General features: G+C 40.3%; 1 protein-coding gene across 1 annotated transcript in view; it reads left to right on the top strand.

Moving 5' to 3' along the window:
* The window catches only part of MAGI2 (membrane associated guanylate kinase, WW and PDZ domain containing 2), a 1,552,529-nt gene that overhangs the window by 1,272,668 nt on the left and 265,925 nt on the right, over positions 1-13,936 (top strand). The gene's annotated exons all lie outside the window — the stretch shown is intronic.

Below are 13,936 nucleotides of genomic sequence, written 5' to 3'. Positions count from 1 at the left end.
TAGGAAGTGCCCCTTCTCCTTTTGTTTTTTAAAGGAGTTGTTGTAAGATTGACAACATATCTTTTTAAAAATTTGAGAGAATTCTCCAGAGCCATAGAGACTGGATTAATCCCTGAAACTGATGCCGTGGTTTCTTGAGCAGGGAGAATGAACATGGAACCAAACACACACACACACACACACACACACACACAGAGACAATACAGGACTGCAGCACAAAATGGACACAGACAGAGATAATACAAACTGCAGCCTTGACAGCTGGCAGCACTTTATTTTTATGTACTAAATAGTGGCAGTGTTCCCAGACAAGTTTGCTACGCCCACACTTGAATTTCTCATAGCCTTGAGAGTGAGTTCTGTATCTCGGCCCATACCGATTTGTTTACATTCTATCAGGGCACACTGTTTGCAGCTGCTCCCCCAGATTCCTTACCATTTGCAGTAAGGAAGCAGTTTATGAGAACCAGCTAGGACAGACGTTTGCGCGCTGTCCTAGACAGATACACGACACGAGACACAGAGCTCCTCTCATGGCTCCTTCAGAAACCATTGTCCTGAGATCAAAAAGAAAAAGAAAAGGAATCCCTTTTTAAAACCAAACAAGAGTTTAACGTAATTAGTGAAAGATATCTACCTTGCACGTTGTGCTATATTTAAGAACTATCTATATAACATCAAATTTACATAGCAACTCAAAGATTAGGTAGGAAATTAAAGGGCATGGCATATATTAATGGAGAAGGAACAATTCAGAAAAGGAAGTTGAGAATGGTAACACACTTGAACATTATCATCAATTAACCGAGTATGTAGATTGGTGAATTAAATGTCCATTCTGCTATATAGTCTCAGCAACAACAAACAAATAAAATAATTTTAAATGGATAAAAGTCATTAGTGAGGCACTTTTGGTTGAACTTTTCTATATAAGAAGGTTTTAAATTTCTAAATAACAGGCCTATTCAGATTTTCTACTACTTCTTTGTCAGCTTTGGTAATTTATATCCTAGGAAATTTTAGAAACCATATAAGCAGTTAGTTTGTTTAGCACAAAGTTTTAAATAAGTTTTTGTAAAGTTCCTTTTTAAAAATGTCTTTGGGGTCTCTTGGTATCCTCGCTGCATTCTTATTTTCTGTTGTATTGGTCTCCACCCTGATCTCTGTTGTGCCTCCCTTCTGCTTACTTTTTCAGCCCTTTTTCTGTCTTCTTGAGCTGCGAGCCCACATTACTTATTCTAGATCTTTCCTTGTGATATAAGCATTTTTATCTTTGAATTCTACTCCTAAGGCCTTCTTGAGCTGTTCTCCATGAATTTTGATAAATTGTGCCTTTCTTTTTGCATTCACTTCAATATATTTTCTAATCTCCCTTGTGATTTCTTTTTGAGCCTATTTTATTGAGAAGTATATTCTTTATTTTCTAGACATTTGAAATCTACTTTTTTCTCTTTTAGCTTCTAATTTTGTGTTATTTTGAGTGGGGAAATTTTAGTCATCTTTAAGGTGAGCGTATATTACATCACACCACACTATACATTACACTACGCTATGCAGTCAGATTGACAACATGTGGGAAGAGACCATGGAGAAAATCAGTGTCTGCAGCTAAAGTGGGTCAGGGGCTGACTGTGGAACAGAGCTGAAGAAAATTAAAGCTAGTCCACAACAGCCAAAATACCACCTTCAGTAGGTCCCACCTGAATTTCAAGAACATCCCAAGAACGGATTTGATTCATTGAACTCTAATGACAGAAAAACGGATGAGCTGTGGGAGGACATCAAGAGCATCATTCATGAAGAAAGCAAAAGACAGGAAAGAAAAAACCAAAATGGATGTCAGCAGAGAGCCTAACGCTTGCTCTTAGCAAATGTTTTGAGAATGATGAGGGCAATGAATGTACAAATTTGCTTTACACAATTGATGTACGTATGGATTGTGCTAAGACTTGTATGAGCCCCAATAAAATGATTTTTTTTAAACTTGCTCTTAATCATAGAAGAGCTAAAGCAAATGGAGAAAATGATGAAGTCAAGGACCTGAATAGAAAATGTTGAAGGGCAATTGAGAAGACATAGCTAAATGTTATAATGAAATGTGCAATGACCTAGAGTTAGAAAACCAAAAAGAAAGCGCATGTTCAGCCTATCTGAAACTAAAAGAACGCGGGAAAATATTCAAACCTCAAGTTGCAATATTGAAAGATTCTGTTTGGGAAAATATTGAATGATTCAGGAAACATCAAAAGAAGGTGGAACAAAGACACAGGGTCACTGTATCAAAAGACTATTTGACATCCCACAATTTCAGGACGCAGTCTGAGAGTAAGAACCAGTGGTGCTGAAGGAAGAAGTTCCAACTGCACTGAATGCATTAGCCAAAAACAAGACTACAGGGATTGCGAGAATGCCAGTTGAAATGTTTCAACAAGCTGATGAAGTCCGGAAGCACTTATTCATCTATGCCTGGAAATTGGGAAGATATCTACTTTGGCCAACTGACTGGAAAAGATTCATATTTGAACCCATTCCAAAGACAGGTGAAACAACAGAATGCTCAAATTATAGAATTATATCATTGATATCACATGCCAGTGAAATTTGGATGAAAATCATCCAACCACAGTTGCCACAGTACATGAACAGGGAGAACCTTGAGGAAAATGGGAATTTCAGAATGCATCATTATGTTCATGTAAAACCTGTACACGGATCAAGAGGCAGTTGTGCAAACAGAACAAGAGAATACTGCATGGTTTACAATCAGGAAAGGGTGCATCAGAGTTGTATCCTCTCACCAGACTTGTTCAATCATCGGGGAAGTTGGATTATGTGAAGAGGAGTGTGGCATCAGAATCAGCAGAAGAGCTAGTAACAACCTGTAATATGCAGATGGCACAACCTTGCTTGCTGAAAGGGAGGAGATCAAGGATCACAGCCTTCGGTATGGATTACAACTCAACATAAAGCAGACCAAAATCCTGACAACTGGATCAGTGGGTAGCATCATGATAAGTGAAGAAAAGATCAGAATTTTCAAGGATTTTGTCTTGCTTGGATCCGCAAACAATGCTCATGGAAGCAGTCGTCGAGAGACCAAAAGATGAGTTGCATTGGGTGCTCAAGGTCTCTTCAGAGCACTGACAAGCAAAGGTATTACTTCGAGGACTGAAGTGTGCCACGGTCAATTGCCTTACATGCATGTGACATTTGGACATGGAATAAAGAAGACTGAGGAAGAGTCAGTGTGTTTGAATTATGGTGCCAGAGAAGAATATTGAAAATCCATGGACTGCTAGAAGAACAAATAAGTCTGCCCCTTAGAGGCAAGGATGGTGCGACTTGGTCTTACATACTCTGGACTTGTTGTCAAGAAAGACCAGTCCCTGGAGAAGGACATCCTGCTTGGTAGAGTGGAAAGGCAGTGAAGAAGAGGAAAGCCCTCCAGAAGGTGGATTGACACAGTGGCTGCAACAAACAGGGTCAAACATAGGAGGCAATGTGAGGATGGTGCAGGATCTGGCTGTGTTCCATTCCGTTGTACGTAGCGTGATGACGGGCCAGATCGACTGCATGGCACCTAACAGCAACAACACACGCCATCTCCGGAATCTTAGTGCGATACATGTCAGGCTGCTAATCCAAAATCAGCAGTTTGCGCCCACCTCGGCTGGTGTCTCCCAAGAAGAAAGATTTGCAGTATCACTTCCACTGGGGACATTCGACTTTGTCTCTTTGAATCTGAATTCATTTGACGGCAGTGAGTTTGGAGTTTTTAACGCTCTATGCAGTGCCTTGCCTTTTTAAAAACTTAACTTGGAGGGCTTTAAATACATTTCAGAAATCTCCCTCATTATTTTTAAGAACTTATCTAACATAATGGGTATTTTGGTTGTTTTCGGTCTTTTCCATTATAAAAGAAATGGTTTGAAACATTGCATAGCTATTGCTGCGTAAGAGAGTGGGACTATAATGCACATTCATTCTTGCTTGCTCTCAACAATGGTTTTTCAGGGCATACTTTATAAAAGGGATTTTTTGGGCACTGGAGATAAACAGAAAATAAAATCAGTCCTTTTTTATGGAGTTTACATGATTTTAAAGAGAGGCAGATTAAACATGCATGCCACCGTAAACATGTTCATTATTTGTTCTATTTCTCTCTTGTATCCACCTGGATTTAATTTGTTCTCAAATATTAATTTTTTTAACCAGCTATGCTGCTGGAAAATAAAAAACTGTTCTTTCTTTTTCCAGTTTATTTTTTGGAATTTCCCAGTATACATTTGCTAACAAAACATACATCTCCCCACCTTTCCTACTCCGTTCACGGGAACTGTCTAACCCAGCAGGCTGCTCCTTCTAGAACACTTCCTCGTTATGACGATGAAACGTCCTCTCAGTCCCAATGTGAATTGAGTAACTTAATTTCCCATAACTCAGCATAGTAGTAGCCTTTTATTTGAGAGGTTTCTGTATCAAATTAAAGAAATATCCCCATTTCATTAGCATAATTTAACAAAAAATGTGTAAGGAATTCCATTAAAGGCTTTCTTGTCCTCTATGGAGATCATCATTTGTTTCTCCTCCGATTTAGTAGTGCGATAAAATGCATTAAGGATTTATTAGGGTTACACTATCCTTTCGTTTCTGGAAAGAGTTTTAAAAAATGTTGCTACTATGTTTCAATTTCACACTTGTATTGGTTTACTCTGAACAAAATGTGTTGAATATGTCACTGTAATCCGGGGATGGCTGCAAACGGTTCTCCACAAGTTTAGTAGTGAACGTGCCGTAATACCCTAGAGTGCCTGGAAAAAGAAGATCCAGTCAAAGCAGTGACTCGCAAGGAGATCTACTGGGTCAACTCAATTCAACGCAGAAGGTTATTTATGATGACTGTTTGGGGCCATTCCAAAGGGGCAGATCGTAAGACATTTTCTCGTGGAACTCAGGGGCTTATTCTGAAAATGTGTTAAGAAAACTGAAAACTGCACTGAGGAGAAAAAGCCTAGGAAAGTGGCGCGCAGGTGTTTTCCTCCCCATCACAAGAATGTACCTGCTCAGTTTCGAGAGTAGCCAGAGCAGTCCAGTGAGCGGTCTACCGGTGTCCTTGACTACAGGTACCCCCCAGCCCTGATGTTTACCCCTTCAGACTGCCTTTGTTCACGAAACTCAACATTTAAAAGGAGCACTGTGTGAATTCCTCAAGGCGGCAAAAGCTGATTTGGGCATGTTGCAAATCAGAGTACAGAATTCTTCAGGAACAACAGATGAGAGACACGATCCCTAGAGGGGTGGAGACCTAAATAGAAGATCTGCCAAGAATACGCTTCCAGGGTTGTCTTACCTTCTATTTGTTTGTTAGCATTTATAAATGAGGTTAGTCTGAAGGTCTCCTTATAGTTTCTTTGTTGGCAGATTTTATGATAAAAGTTATGTTGATTTTGGAAAAACACACATTAGCTTTGCTTTCTCTCTGGGCTGAAACCAGCTCTCCAACAATGACGGTGCAGGAATACTTTCTTTAATTCCTTTGTGAATCATCTAGCTCTGGAGAGTTGAGGTTGTTGGTTGTTTGTTTGCGGGGATTTTCTTTGGCGGGGGCTGCTCTTTCACAACTTCAGGTTCTTTTATAAATAGTCTTATTAGGGTCTCTGTCTGGCCTGGGCTCCGTTTTTGTGGTGTTCCTCCAAAATGTTCTCCGCTATTCCAGTTTTCACATGACCTCCGAAGTTTTTCTTACAGCAAAATATTCCCTTCTGAGATTGTCTCACTTCATAGTTAACAAGGATCTGCAATGTGTATATTCCATCTTTAACATTCAAGGAGAATGCACTGTTTTAGGGGCACCATAGGCTATAGGCATGGTTCATTTGGAGGCTATTTATAAAAATTATAGACATAAGGAATTGTTTTTATATAGTGAAAATTCCACCTTTAAATTTTCAAATAACCTATTATCAGGCAATAGGTCTAGATAACAGCTTTTAAAATGTACAGAGAAAATACTCAAAGTAAATCTGTTGGAAATATTAACTTTCCTAAACAGTGCTGTTGCTTTTTTCTCAATAAGAAAGCTTTTCTTGGAAGTAATTTTAAATCACAGGGGAAAAATGCAAATTCAATAAAATACCGTCTTCCCTTTATTCTCATTGTGACAAGCTGTCCCATTTGCTTTAATTAGTATGTGTTTATGTACATGTGTGTTTCTGAGAGGAGCCCCTGGTAGCATGGTGTCAGCCATTGAGTTGTTAACTGCAAGGTCAGCAGTTCAAAATCACCAGCAGCTCCATGGCAGAAGGATGAGGCTTTCAATTATTCCTATAAAGAGTGGCAGTCTCAGAAGACCACAGAGCAGTTCAACCTGCTCTGTAGGATCACTGATGCAGAATTGGCTCAGAGGTAATGAGTTTGGTACTTTTTGTTTTGTTATGTTTCATCTTGTTGTGCTTGGTGTTTCTGAGTAAATTGCCTACAGCATTCCCCTTGACCTCACATATTTTAGTGTTTATTTCATGTTATTAATTGTGAGAAGTATTTAGTCAGCTCATTACTTAAAGCTATAAAAGATACTTTTGAAGAGACAGCGTTTAAAAACCACCGCTACTACAAAAATAATGAAAGACTTCAAAAATCAACAGATTTAATCCAAAAAAAAAAAAGAGTCAAAACTCGACAGTAGTAAACATGTGATACAGGAATATTTCTGAGAGAGAGAGAGAGAGAGACCCCAAACCAAAATCCACTGCCACTGAGTTGATTTCAACTCAATAGAGACTGTATAGAATTTCCAAGACTGTCAATGTCTAGGAGCAGACAGCATCAGTTTGCGCCCTTGGTGGGTTTGAGCTGTGGACCCCACAGTCAGGAGCTCAAACTCTCCCTCTAGCACCAAAGAGAGAGCAGAAAGCCCTTGTTGCTGGAAGAGAGGGACATGGAGAGAGCAGGTAATGGTCATTCCATATTCAATATCACGTCATTGAACTTTCCTCATGATATCACGGGAAAAGAGCACATCGTGACACAGCAAACCCGGTGCCAAACCAACACCAGGAGGTGTGAGTCGCTGTTGTAATAATAAATATGTCTTGAAATCGCAATAGATTAACCCAATAGATGCTGGTTTATCACTCATGTTTTAATGCAAGTGTCCCTGGCAGACATGGCGATCTGCGCACTTCTCCAAGGAGGGACTCGGAACCAGGCTCTTTTCCTTCCTGAATCTCTGTACCCCGGGCCCGTGGACTCTTCCAAGGTGTCTCCATTAACCAACTGGCAGCTGAAATCCAAAGAAAATCGTAGAAGCTACTCAAAGAGGCCTTAGAGAAAATCCTAACATTACCTAACTCTTAAGGATCACATTAGGATTGATGCTAGGACACACAGAGGTCTCCAGGTGATGCTGAGCCCACAGAAGATACAGGTGACAGACCTTACCCAGAGCTAATTGAGAGAGAAATCCTTCCCCTAGAACTGGTGCCCTGAATTTAAACTTCTAGCCTCCTAAACTACAAGAGAATACATGTCTGTTTAATAAAGTCATCCTCTTGTGGTATTTCTGTTATAACAGCATTCCATAAGGAGGAAGCCCTGGGGCATTGCCAGGTGAGTGAGTATTGAGCTGCTGACTGCAAGGTCAGTGTTTGAAATCCATCAGCAACTTCAAGAGAGAAAGGTGAGGCTGTTTGCTACAGTAGAGGTTTACAGTCATACAAACCCTAAATAGTAATAATAAGTAGGAATCGACTCGGTGGCAGTTGGTTCAGATAATAAGACAGTAAGTGTAACCTGAAGAATAGACAACAGAAGTATTTTATAACAGCAGAAGTATTTTATACACTGTAAATATGACCAACATAGAGCAGATATAACTGTTAATTATTTGGTTCAGAATTCACTTTTTATTTATTCCATTTGCTGATTTTTAAGCACAATTTATGTAAAGGAGCTCTGGTAGTGTAGTGCGTTCTAAGTTCGGCTGCTAAACACAAGATCGACAGTTCAAATCTACTTGTTGCTCCAGCCGAGAAAGTTGAGATTTTCTGCCCCTGTGAAAATGTGCAACCTCAGAAACTCAGAGACTGTTCTAATCTGTTCTTCGAGGACAATATGAGTCTGAATTGATTCAACGGCAGTGGATTTTGAGGTTGTTTACGGTGCTATAGGGTAAGCCTTGGAGAGCTAACCGCACAGCCCATGGTTCAAACCCACCAGCCACTGCAGAATAAATATTAGACTATTTGCACTTGTAAGAATTTATAGCCCTGTAAACTCAAAGGGAAATTCCACTTTGTCCTGTAGGGTAGATGGGAGTTGGAATCCACTGGCTCGCAACTAGCTTGGTTTGATAGGAGTAAGAACAACAAAAAGTGAGAAAGACACTAAAATTTACATTCCTCATGGTCACCAATACATGGGAACTGTAAATCATTGCTCAGGTAGACATATTTAGATATACCAACTCAGAGAAGCAACTCATTTTAAAAATATTGGCTAATCTCCCACAAGAGTAAGGACCATATCTTATTTACTATTTTTCCTTCAGAACTTGGCATGCATATTTGTCAATTTTTTTATTCTGTCATGGCATTAAAGAGATGCAGACAGTCACAAAATAAAACCACAAGATATATGTTTAAGTCAAACCATGCAGTGGAATATACAAAAAGGCGCAAAACCATCTCCCTACTGATTTTAATCCTGTCTGGGTTTTAAAGCAATCTTAGCATTCCTCTGATCTCTTTGGTCATGCACTAAATCTGCCTAATTTTTCATTTCTTCTTTCTCTGTTCATTCCACATATATTGGGGCATCCACTGATAGAATAAGTTCTTGTTCTTATGCAGCTTACTTTGCATCAAAGGAGTAGGAACAGCTTATTCCTGTGTACTAATCCACACGTTATGCTAGTTACACAACTGCGAAATCTGCCAAACAATGGAATCATTCAGAAAATGCATGCAGGCTTGCCATTATTAAAACACGAATTTAGTGGAACCAGGATACTGTAGCGTGTGGATAATTTTTGAAACGAATTTATATGATAACTTTGAATTTGTCACTTATGATCATCAATCCCCCATTGGTAAACTGAAGATAACCTGAAATACTCCTATCATCTTGAAAATTCCACCTTTTCATAAATATTATTTAGTCATGATCTTGTTCAGTTATAATTATGCATTCATTCGTTTGGGGCCCCAGCAGGAAGGAGTTGTAAAGAGTGGTATGCTTTCCATGTATTATCTATAGCCTCATTTTCTTCCCCCTTCTAATCCACAGTGCTAATTATCTCGGAGTACCAGAATTGGGGATCCTGAGCACTATCAGAGAGAATAAATAAGATATAATGATGGTTAACGCCAATAGTTAGAAAGTTTTAAGATGATAATCACATTTGCCATATTTGCTGTTTCATAAGTTATGCCCAATTAAGTCATGTAAAAATTTTTGAGGAGGGGGCAGTCTTAGCTTCTTTTCACTAAGACTTAAACCTATTATCTTAAATCTTAAAATGACCCAGCATACAATAAATTTACCAAGTAAGCCTCGAATTCTCCTGGTTTTATAAATATTAAAGCTTAATAGTCAAAAAAAATCACCCCGTCTCTAACTGCATTATGTTTTTGTTATTGTTGATAGATGCCATCAAGTGGATTTCTATTCCTCCCTCCCCCGTGTGCCAGGCAGAACCAGGCTCTCTACAGAAGTGTAGATCACCATAGTGCCTATGGGCGGGTTCTACCGCTACCCTTTCAGTTAGCAGCCGAGCATCTAACTGCTCTGTCATTAGGGCTCCTTAGTTTTATACATTTATAGATAGGAAATAAATTATACTTACATCACAACACAACTGTGCTGTGCCTCTGGAATGCTGGTTGCTTATGGATGCGAGCAGAAAGGAAGTAGACTGTGTGCAATTAGTTATGTGCAAAAGAATTCCAGGTGGCAAACTCAGAAAATTTTCCCATGAAGACAGTTTAATCACAGCACCTACACGGTGCTTTTTACTTGTTGAAGCTGAATGAAATCACCTAGAGCATTATCTTGCTATGCAACATTATAAAGTCTTGTTCATTTTTCCATTTTACAGAATATGAAACCCAAACGCTTAATGAGTATAAATTCTAACACAAAGTAGAAATGAAAATAATTGCAGTGATTATACCATGTTAATGGAAGTTATACTAATTGCCCTAAAATTTAAAGAAAGGTATTATGCTTTGCCTTCTCCTCCTAATTAAAGTTATTTCGCAATGGGTGGTACATTCGTGCGGAATTTTGTAGCGCATTAGATAAATCAGTTTTATATATCCAGGAGAGTGGGTTTTAATGAGAATTACTATGCGCTTCTGTCCAGGAGCAGTTTTATGTTACAAAACATCTTCTACCTGGGCATTGGGGAAGTTAGAATAAAATTTAGTGAAGGAAGCACAGACAAATTCATTTCATTTAAATGACTATAAATTTGTGGTGAGCATTACATTTTTGCCTCTCTTTTTCAGAACTACTCAAATAATAGATCCCAACAATCTAAAGTGAATTTGGGACCTGCTAAATCCCACACTGAGAACCTTGCCACTTGGCACATAAATCCCCATTTCTATATTTTATAAAGGAGCCCTGATGGCATCGTGGGTTGCACATTGGCTGCGAACCACAAGATTGGCAGTTCTAACCCACCACTGTTCTCTTAGCACCCCTCCTGATGAGGAGAAAGAGAGAGCTTTCTGCTCCTACAAAGATCTACAGCCTTAGAAACTCACACACTCTGCCCCATAGCGTTGCTATGAGTCAGAATCAACTCTTGGGCAGTGTGTGTTGTTGTTGTTGTTGTTGTTGTTGTTGTGCTTTTTTAAATTAAAATATCTATGGCATTAAAAGATATTCACTAGATATATATTAACCTAAAGCGACTTGAATATACCATCAATCCCAGTTCTAATGTCAGGGTCTTCTCCCTCATGCCTGACAAACTAGCTTTTATAGAGGCCTGTCCTTTCTTACTTCCCATAGCTTCGTGGAAAAAGTTGTAGCATTCTATTCAAAGACACCAACTTCACTTTGCTTTGGAAGACTGTCCTTCCTGTCCACCTGGTGATTGCTTCCTTAATACCCTTATAAGGGAGACCAGAGTGTTGTAACTTATTGCAGTAAATGGCATAAGAGACCATATTTGACCTCCTCTGGCTTCCGTATGGCCAAAAGGCAGGCATCAAACATGGCTCCACGTTCCATCCTATTGACCTATTCTGACCAACCATTCCTTCCGTGGCCCTCTCCTTCTATGCGGGGTTCAGGTAATTAGTTGCAATGGTCATACAGGACTCACAGACAGCACTCAGACATGAGGGTTTATCAGGGAAGTCATTCGGTCACCACAAGTCAGGATCAGTAAACAGCACGGATCTCATCATTGGTCCTCAGCCAGCAACCAAGTCTCATTCTGGTCCTTAGCCTCTCAGCCACTTGGTCCCTTGGCCTCTGCCTCTGTGGACCACAAAGCCCGACTGTCACTCTCTCACACACCACGGTCTGGGAACTGCTCTTCTTGCTCTGCTTCATACTCTCCATGCCACAGTGTTGGGTGCCTCTGTTCACGGCCTTCAGACACAGATCTGGAATGGGCTCTTCCAAAGTTCCTGGGCACTCTCTCTGTGTTCACGATGGCTCCTCTACACAGAGGAGAAGTTCTGATGGAAGTGTGGCTTGTCTTTTATCAGAACATACCTTCAAGGAAACAAAGGATGGTGGCTTCAATCACACCCTCTAGTAGAGTCTCAATATGCAAGGGGGTACCTCCCCCCCAAAAAAAGACTTTTTCAAAGCCATATATTTAATTTTCTTATAAAACAACCTTATCACCTTCAAAATACTGTCTATTGCGTTTAATACATCTGTCAAATCTGTGATTCCATTTTTGGAAACATTTTTCAAGCTCATCTGTTTGGATGGCTGACAGCACCTCCCTCATTTTTTTCTCCACCTCTTCTATATTGTCAAATCTCTGTCCTTTCATGTCCCTCTTCATTTGCAGAAACAAAAAGAAGTCACACAGAATGAGGTCAGGTGAGTCAGGTGCATGGGGTGAGAGGCATGCTGTTTTTTGCCCAAAACTTTCACTTTTGTATGCCTGAGTGAGCAGGTGCATTGTCATGGTGGCAAAAGCAGTCCCCCGTCTGCCAAAAATCAGGCCTTTTTTGTTTCACACAGTTAGGCAATCTTATCAGAAACTCTAAATAGAAAGCTCGATGAACAGTCTGACCTGGTGGAATGAACTCCAAATGCACTACAAGTTGATGTCTTCCAACATTTTTGTCTGTTCAGGAAGTTGGCAAACGTCCAGAATGAGGTTTATCATCAATCAACATTTCACCTTTTTAAAATGAGGAAACCACTCACACACTTGAGTTTTTTTTCCCTTAGTACTGTTCTTGTAAGCTCTATTCAACATCACAACAGTTTTTGTGGCATTTTCCCCCAACAGGAAAAATAATCTCACAGCCACACACTGTTCTCTTAAATCAGCTATCATAAGACATGAGGTTCAAGCAAAACTGCTTTCATGGAAAAATTCACTGTGACCAGGGAGAACCTTCCCAGGCAATGCCACTGGGTGCACTAACTCAGAGCAAGTTGCTCGATGTTTGCCGACAGGAAAAGTGTGTACCATGAATGCTCCACCCATGGGAGCGTGTTTCCATTTGGAGGAGGAGTGCGCCCTCCTCGTATATCCCACTCTAACTTAGAACAAAGAACACTCTCCAAAGTGGGACTATGGCCACGGACCTAGAGTCCAGAATTCTTACACATCATATAAGGAATTATGGCTCAAAGTGCCATATTAATTGACTACATCTCTTTTTGTTTTTTGAGGTGGGGAGGGAGGGCTCCAAACTCAACAGTTGTATAAATATCTGCTGACATTCACCTATTTTTTAAGAGCCCTTACTTAATATAGCATAATAAACTCAATTTCTAAACAGTTTCACAATCCCCGGCTTAGGAAGGAGCAGGGAAGCCCTCTCTGACCTTTCCATTCTACATAAAGGAGCGGGAGAGTCCTACCGACTCCGTTCAAAGCCAATGAATGCCGCGAGGGAGAGGTCAAACATGCCTCCACCCTCCATCCTTCCACAGCAATCCCTCCTCCTCCAAGGCCCTCTCCTTCTCTGTTGGTTTCAAAGTAGTATTACAATGATCACACAGAACTCGCAGATAATGCCTAGGATTGTGATACATAGTAAGAAAGCTAATAGGTTATAAGCTGGTAAAAGATACAATCTTTTGTCTGCAAGCTCTCTTCTCAGCCTTGCTGGCAGCAATGTATCTCTGGTTTTCCATTTCTCAGCCTTGTGGTTCCTTGGCCTCTGCCTTCATGGGCCAAGAAGCCCATCCACTGCTCTGCGTTATGATTTTAGTGCGGGTCCTCTGTTCTGTCTCTGGTCTCAGCATGGCTCCTCTACTGCCTTATGGTCTATGATGCGTCTGCTGCCTCTGCGACTTTAGACCTTCTCCAATTGCCTCACGATTTCCTGCTACTGCTTCTGAGATGCTTCACTCCTATGCCCATACATCCCCTCTATTATTGTTGCACACGCTCTGTTTGCATGAGCCCTGTGTTAGTCTGGGTAGACTAGAGAAACAAATCCATGGACACACATAAGTGTATAAGAAAGAGATTTATATACAAGAGCAATTGAACATTGAGAAAACATCGTAGCCCAGTCCAGATCAAGTCCATAAATCTGATATTAGCCCATATGTCCGATATCAATCTGTAAGGTTCTCTTCAGACTCACGAAACACATGCAATGACACCGAATGCAGATCACAGGCCAGTGGGTAGAAGTCTTTGGATCCAGTGTCATTGGAAACATCTCAGCGCTGGCAGGGGTCTCTCTGTGGCTTCTCCAGCTTCCGAGGTCTGGTT

The sequence above is a fragment of the Echinops telfairi genome, unplaced genomic scaffold, assembly GCF_000313985.2.
Source record: "Echinops telfairi isolate 266 unplaced genomic scaffold, ASM31398v2 ScPeMD7_23;HRSCAF=83, whole genome shotgun sequence".
In the NCBI taxonomy this organism is placed as follows: domain Eukaryota; kingdom Metazoa; phylum Chordata; class Mammalia; order Afrosoricida; family Tenrecidae; genus Echinops; species Echinops telfairi.
Note: the sequence above shows the minus strand (reverse complement) of the source record. Positions and strands in the feature narration are given on the sequence as shown.